The sequence below is a fragment of the Daphnia carinata genome, unplaced genomic scaffold, assembly GCF_022539665.2.
Source record: "Daphnia carinata strain CSIRO-1 unplaced genomic scaffold, CSIRO_AGI_Dcar_HiC_V3 NW_026453105.1, whole genome shotgun sequence".
Classification (NCBI taxonomy): domain Eukaryota; kingdom Metazoa; phylum Arthropoda; class Branchiopoda; order Diplostraca; family Daphniidae; genus Daphnia; species Daphnia carinata.
Window position 1 is genome coordinate 69,475 of NW_026712534.1, and position 7,814 is coordinate 77,288.

Below are 7,814 nucleotides of genomic sequence, written 5' to 3' on the forward strand. Positions count from 1 at the left end.
GGACGTTACCAGGACTTCCAATTAATTACGTCCGTAGGACGTCCTCCAGTGGACGTCCCTAAAACCGGACATTAGGACATCCTGGTGACGTACATCTGCCGTCAGAATAGGACGTCCCGATCGGCCAGCCAGGACGTAGATGGGATGTCCCTGGGACGGACAAAGGCTAGTAAGGTATGTATGTGCTATAATCTTTTTGTTTAAGGAAGGCAAGCCAGCATATGCCATCCAATTTCAGGGGAAAAGCAGGACTCTGATAAAATGAAAACTCAACTTAAACGGAAGTTAGATAAGTTGGAGAAGAAGAAACTAAACAAACAAAGGAAAAATAACAGATGCCAAGGTAAACTTTGATTTCGACAAAAAAAAAATAGACCTTCAACTAATTTTACTTTTCTGTATTATAACAGATAAAAGAATACTAAGAGCAATAGGTTAAAAAAAAATGTGGAATTGATTGCGCGCTTGATAAACCAATTAAGAAAGAGAATAAAATCAACATCACAAACGAGAAAGAAGTTGGTTGAACGCATCGAAGAACAAGAAAAGAGAAAGGAACAACAACAGAAAAGGGATAAATCAACATTAAGAAAACGAAAAATGAAAGGAAAGCATAAACTGAATAAACTAGCGAAAAAAACAAACTTATCGTATGAATTGCCGATATTGACATGGATGAGCTGCCTCGTGTTCCATTATTTACAAGCCGTGCCATGATAGTTTTGTATAACAATACACTGGCATGCCTTCAATGATCCGAGCGGAACTCATTATTTTCGTTCTTGCCACGTAGGTCTCTATTTATGGTTTTGCGGCATATATTTTTTTTATTAAAAAATGTGCTTGTCTTAAATTATATATATATAATTTTTTTATTATTTATCAGTGTATTAAGGAGTACTTAGGGGAAAGCATGCCCCTCGTCTCCGGGAATTCGCATGGAATAAGGATATCAGCCAGGGGGGAGGGCGATACTAGGACTGGAAACGCCACTAACGAAAGGTCAAGGGCAAAAAATCAAACACTGTGTAAAAATAAATATAACTTTTATACATGAGCTGTGTAAAGCAATAGATAATGCGTGTAATCATGCAAAAAAAATATAAATATGAATTCAAACAAAAAAGTTATGATGGACTGATTACACGAGCAATTGATAACGTGGTTTGGAGTGCGGAAAACTACATAAGCCGTCCGGTTCTTCCTTTACAACAGCGGGCTTTAGGGCTATTTCCCAAGGAGAAATAGGACCATTACTATGGAGAAATAGGACCCTTATGAGGGAGAAATAGGACCCTTCAAAATATGATTGATTATTGGGTCCTATCTCTCCGGGTCCTATTTCTCCAGGTCCTATTTTGGGGTCCTAAATCTCCGGGTCCTATTTCTCCAGGTCCTATTTCTCCGGCAATCGATAATGGTGGAGAGTATATGAGTCAAGAGCTTGATACCTAGCTTAAAGAAAATGGAATTCGGCATGAGACCAGCATTGCAAGAACACCGGAACAAAACGGAGTCTCGGAGAGAGAGAATCAGACAGTAGTTGAATCTGCTAGAAGCATGTTGCTGACATGTAATTGACCACGAGAAATGTGGGCTGAAGCAGTCAATTGCGCCAATTATGTTCTCAACCGTGTCCCATCTAAGGCTACTCCTAACAAGACACCTTATGAACATTGGTTCAACAGCAAACCGGATCTCTCCCATCTTAGAGTTTTTGGATGTGATGCATATTTACATGTGCCTAAAGAAGAACGTTCCAAGTTTGAATCCAAGAGTCTCAAGTGTTGTTTTGCTGGTTATGCAGATACGCAAAAAGGCTTTCGCTTGTGGGATCCAGTTAATCGTAAAGTTAAGATCGGACGAGATGTACGATTTGACGAACAATTGAGTTCAAAACAAAGAAGCGGTACTGAGAGTTTTAGCGATCCAATCACCCCAGTTGAGTTTGAAGTGGGCGGGGATTTGCAAGTGTCCACTGGACGTGCCGCCGAGTTCAACTCTCTGCCTGGGGAGACTCTTGATAATGTTGAAACAACAGAAGATGCCAATGAACACGAAGAACCTTTTCATGGCTTTGAAAGTACTGATACACCAGACAACGAAACTAGAACACGTCAATCTACACGGATCATCAAAAAACCACAAAGACTGATACAAGATACAAATTTTCTAAGTTTTGATCAGCATGTCCCACAAGTCCTTGATGAACCACAAACGTACGAAGAAGCAATGGACGGCCCTCAAGCAAATCAATGGAAAATTGCAATGCAGGAAGAACTCAACTCACTAAAAATCAACAACACCTGGAGGATGACCAGCCTACCACCAGAGAGGAAGCCAATCAAGAACAAATGGGTGTACAAAGTAAAGTACTCTACGGATGGACAAATCCAACGTTTCAAGGCACGCTTGGTTGCCAAAGGTTTCTCCCAGTAAGAGGGCATTGACTACAATGAGACTTATGCTCCTGTGGTTCGCCATGAGTCACTTCGGATGGTAATTTCTATTGCAGCAGCAAAAAATCTTGAAATCCTTCAACTTGATGTGAAGACGGCTTTTCTTCACGGTGACCTCAAGGAAGAACTGTACATGGAGCAACCCGAGGGTTTCGGAGACACAAGTAGGCCAAGTGATGTCTGTCATTTGCTAAAGAGTATTTATGGTTTAAAACAAGCCTCTCGTTCATGGAACGAAAAATTTGATCAATTTCTTAAAACCTTTGGATTTATCAAGAGCTCAGCGGATCCTTGCGTCTATTTTCAAGGCCAAGGTGAATCTGAAATGATCCTTACACTCTGGGTTGATGATGGACTGCTCTGCGGTACACACCGAGCTCTACTGAATGAAGTGGTCAGACAACTTAACAAAAACTTCGAAATCACATCAGGAGAAGTCGATTGCTTTGTTGGCATCTCTATCAAACAAAACAGGATTCAACACACAATCCAACTTAGCCAGCGTCATTACATCAAGAGAATCCTGAAACGCTTCAAGATGGAAAACTGTGACTCAAAAGTCGTACCGGCCGATCCCTACACAATCCTCTCATCGGAAGGCAATGATGGTGAAACGGTTTGCGCCGATCAACAGTTATATCAAGAAGCAGTGGGGAGTTTGATGTTTATTATAGTATGCACTCGTCCTGACATAGCATTTGCTGTGGGGCAGGTTGCCCAATTTTGTCCGAATCCGAAGAAAGCCCATTGGAATGCAGTAAAAAGGATTATGGCTTATCTACGTGGAACCTATAACTATGGAATTGTCTACAGAGGTGACAGAGGTACGAATGAGTCGAATCGCCTGACCATCTACTCAGATGCTGACTATGCTGGCAACGTGGACACTAGGCGTTCCATATCTGGTTATCTCCTTGTGCTCAATGGAGGTCCTGTATCCTGGGCCAGTCGCAAACAACAGTGTATCTCTCTTTCGACAACGGAGGCGGAATTTGTAGCCATGTGCGAGTCAACAAAGGAATTGATATGGATGCGTCGACTACTTGCAAGTGTTGGATGTGAACAAACTGGTCCATCGACTCTCTACTGTGACAACCAGGGGGCTATCAAGTTAGTACACAATCCGGAATTTCATCGTCGGACGAAACACATTGATGTGAAGTATCATTTTATTCGCCAGCAGTTCCAAGAACGATCCGTAAATGTGGATTATGTCAACACAAAGTTTCAACTGGCAGATCTTCTCACTAAGCCCTTAGGAGGTCCTATTTTTCGGGAAATGCGGAGCAAGATTCAAGTTCTTCCATGTTCGGTTTGAGTGGGGATATTGAAATATTGCGATGTTTTATGCAAACCTCAAGGTTGCCGTTTAGCAACACCTAGAGTGACTGTACTGTTTTAATGTGTGAGTGACCTAAAGGGAGCATCACGTGGAAATACAAAACTCAGTTGTTGCAAAGTGAAGTATTATAGTATTCAATTTAATATTCCAACAGCAATTTTGTTGGTTTGTTTTTTAGCTTTTTTGTGAAAAAAATTAGTTTGATTACCCAAAGCAGCAATAACTAAAGATTAAAACTTGAACTCCTGGTTTCAACGTACGGATTTCAACACTGCCACATGTAACTCGTAACAGCCAGTGAGAAAAATCAATTCCATAGTGTTGCAATGGTAAGTACAAAAGCCTGCCAATTTTAGAGGATCATTTTTTAAATTATAATTGTACAGTGAACCAGCCTATAGGGAATATCTACCTATTCCAGAAAAATAGGTAGATCTGTTGTCTGTTCCACGATTTTGCTGAAGCTTTTGGGTGCATAATGTAGCATCAATTGGGTCTTCACCAGATGACTAGAGGAAATAGAATGTTCCAGAGTTAAACAGCTTCCGAAAGCTCAGTCACTCTTTCTTCTTCTACTGTCTGTGGCCCCTTCAAAAGTATAAAAATTGTTTGATTGATGTGAAAAACTTCAGATTCCCCAATCTTCCCAACAGAAACACAACTTGTAACCAAGACTAGGTATTGGTAAGACAACGTATATTACAAGGGCCCATCTCCTAAATAAATTGAACTATCAAAGTTCAAAATTATTTTCAATTTTTATTCTAGTTCATTTGACAAACCTGTATTAACTAGTAGTACACCAACACATCCCTATGAGTCAGAAAGTTTTGTATACAACATTTTTACTATGTCAACCTCAGCAGGACCTAGCAAATATTTAGGAGTTATATATGCAATTTTGTTGGTTTGTTTTTTAGCTTTTTTGTGAAAACAATTAGTTTGATTACCCAAAGCAGCAATAACTAAAGATTCAAAGAGAAGGGCTTCGTCTCGGTTCCGTTGTTAGAGCAAAACACTGTCCGGTCCCTGTCCATTAATTTTATGCCAAATCTTGTAACATTTTCCCATAGCCATTTTCGTGATCTAAATTTCAAAATACTACCTGGTCGATTGTATTTAGAATGTCATTAGCTAATGTGCGACTTCGAATCAGTTAGCACGTCAGGTGTGATTCCTTCTGCTCAAATCAATTGAAATCAGCTGTGATAGTCCAAATGGTACCGTGTTTATTGTGTATACTTGGAACGTTGAACACTATGGCGAGGAAATCACCGTGGAAATCGAGGCGCCATCAATTGTGGAAACCACCACCGGAAGGGTTTTCGCGGAACAAATTTGATGAAATCGTGGAATATTTTATCATACGGATAAGATGAAGATGAAGAGCAAGAAGGTGGGGGTTCCCATCAGTTATCTTATAATAATAGAAAGATACAACTAGACAATTTGAAAACTATTTATATTTTTTAAATCAAAATGAAAATTCAAACAAAGTTCATTAAACGATTTCTTACGAAATTCATTTATTGACACTAAAAACGAATCACTGTTCGGGACTCCCGCAACTTCTTACAAACGCAGTTTTCGTGCAGAAAGACACGTATAAAGCACTTGTGTGTGCCTCTGCTTATTGGAGCCGTGGTGGCCATCTCGTGATCCAGTTGTGAGTCGCGGTTCACAACGCATTGCGTCACCGTTACGGTTCCCGTGAGTTGAGTTTCACCCTGCTACGCCATATGAGGTGTCATCGGCATGCGTCTGGAACAAACTCATGTAATAAGGTGCTAGGCAATACTGAGATGTCTAATCATCACGATATGCCTTCAAACGGTGAAGAAACAAGTAAAAGGGCCTCTCGATGCGTTGAGATTGAGCATTGAGAACCTAACCGGATTTACACTTCTTCCATAACCGCCTTGACGAACAGTAAAGCTTGTTCAAAGTATCTGATGGCCTATAGACTAGGCTTCTTTGGGAGGGATCATCAAGTTGATAGTATCAGCTTGGTGGTGTTGGTTGATTCTCCTGTTAGAAGAAATCTACCCTAGTGGTGATGAAGTTCATCTACCTAAATTAAGTCACAGATGCTTTGGATGCGGGGCTTTAGTAGTTACGTAACGTAGCCTGTTGAAGTCAAGGAGCACTTTTTACCACTATGAATACAGGGCCTTGCGTTAAAAACCCGTGCAAGTTCAGAGACGGAAAACACTGTATTTTACGACCCTCCTGTAGTTTAAGCGAAAGTCTATCCTATTGTGGAGTTAACAGAATAACAGTCGGTAAGGATTACTACGATACTAGGTAATATTAATATGTCTTATCATCACGATATGCCTTCAAACGGTGATGAAACAAGTAAAAGGGGGTTTGAAGCCAATTGCGGAGGGCACATGTTTCCCTTTTTATCACTTACACACGATGTAAACCTTTTCATAAACTCGAAAGAATCTGATTTAAATTTTGTTCCTATTACATTTTAGTTTTCAGAAAGTCAGTGGTCGACAATCATGAATAACATTCACTTGTGGGCTATTCTAGTTGCCCATTTGGGACATAGTGTAGTGTTCAGCAGCCTTTGTGCTGTAGTAAGACGGACAACATAAGTTGTGGTGTAGTAGGTAGGATCCACATAGTACAAAGAGCAGCGTTGCTGTAGTAACTTGGGGCAGCGTAGAATTTCGGGGCTTCAGTGTAGTAGGTTGTCTCAGCGTAATAAGATGGAGTAGCTGCTATATAGCATGTTATGGAGCTACGTAATACTTGGGCGCCTCTGTAGTGGTGTAGTACAACGCACTTGTCGTGTAGCTCGGAGCAGAGTAATATATTATGGCATCAATGTAGTAAGCCGGAGAAGCGTAGATTGTGGTGTAATACTACGAGCGCGAATAGCCATTAGTATAAGTACACTAGTGAACGAAGGGGCGTGTAACAACGAGGGATACCAGTGAGCGAACCAAGAGGTAGTAGAAAATAAAAAAAAGAACGTGATAGAGTGGGCGATACCAGTGAGTGAAATAAAAGGCAATGGGAAAAAAATTGTGCGATTCCTCCTACAGCTGGCGATTGAGGTTGGGTTTAATAGTCGTTTGATTTTTAGTTGGGAGGAAAAGAAGGAACCTTTCGTTTCACAGGAAGCCAGTAAATAGAAGAAGGTAGGTATGGCGTAATACAAATCTATCTGTTTAATGTTTAAGGCGGCTAAAAGTATCCATTATGGGTGCATCTTAATCACAGAGGTAATGTAAATGAACTGCTCAGACATGGTAAAAATGTAACGTAGCTCAATCCCAGCGGTAACCTTTCGAGGTTGAAACTGAAACGTGAGACAATATGACAGAAAAAAAAAAAAAGGGATAAAAATAAGGCAGCGGCCATCATTATTATCATATTAAAAATTATTATCATTATTAGAAAAAAACAAGAGAAGGAGTAAAGTAATAAAAAAACGAGATTACGTCATAGCTGTTTTTCATTATTAGTTTATTTCAGCAAATTCGCTATTTAATACCAAGGTTTATTGAAAGAGGAACCTTGGACTCTACACTTAAAATTTTAATCGCAAACCGATAATCGAACATGAACAATAATTTTGATTAGTTACTATATTAAGCACTTTTTTAAGTGTTTATCTCTCCGTCCGTTTCTGCTCAATATCCAGCATGGTTTCACATCATGTTGCACCTACATATAATTCAGTCGTATCCCAGTACTGTTCCACAACAAATCAACGCCGAGCACCCAGCTTCGACGCAACAACCCAATTTCATGAGGAACTACATAAAATTTCAGACGAACACGTTTGCTAGATGCTATTAGTTTTATATGTACACGTTTTTACACCGAAAGCAACAGAGGCGTAAGGCATAGAATAAATGACTTTGAATTTTTTACTCAACTGAGGTTTCATTAATTTAGTAGATCTTGTAGCCTTTGCCGTTGAAAGGGATATGGACAGGGGCGACTGGAAGTTCGTATTCGTGGACGGGAGAAACGGGAAAGTGTTCTCATTT

The 7,814-nt window shown here is 40.1% G+C and overlaps 1 protein-coding gene and 1 long non-coding RNA gene across 2 annotated transcripts in view; one reads left to right on the forward strand and one right to left on the reverse strand.

Annotated features, from left to right (window-relative positions):
- The window catches only part of LOC130699945 (endocuticle structural glycoprotein SgAbd-1-like), a 42,893-nt gene that overhangs the window by 33,039 nt on the left and 2,040 nt on the right, over positions 1-7,814 (forward strand). The window lies entirely within an intron of this gene.
- LOC130699959 (uncharacterized) lies at positions 4,046-4,950 on the reverse strand. The gene is made up of 3 exons (XR_009422025.1): positions 4,752-4,950; positions 4,214-4,670; positions 4,046-4,144 (listed from the first exon to the last, which is right to left on the reverse strand). It is a non-coding gene; the product is annotated as an uncharacterized LOC130699959 (long non-coding RNA).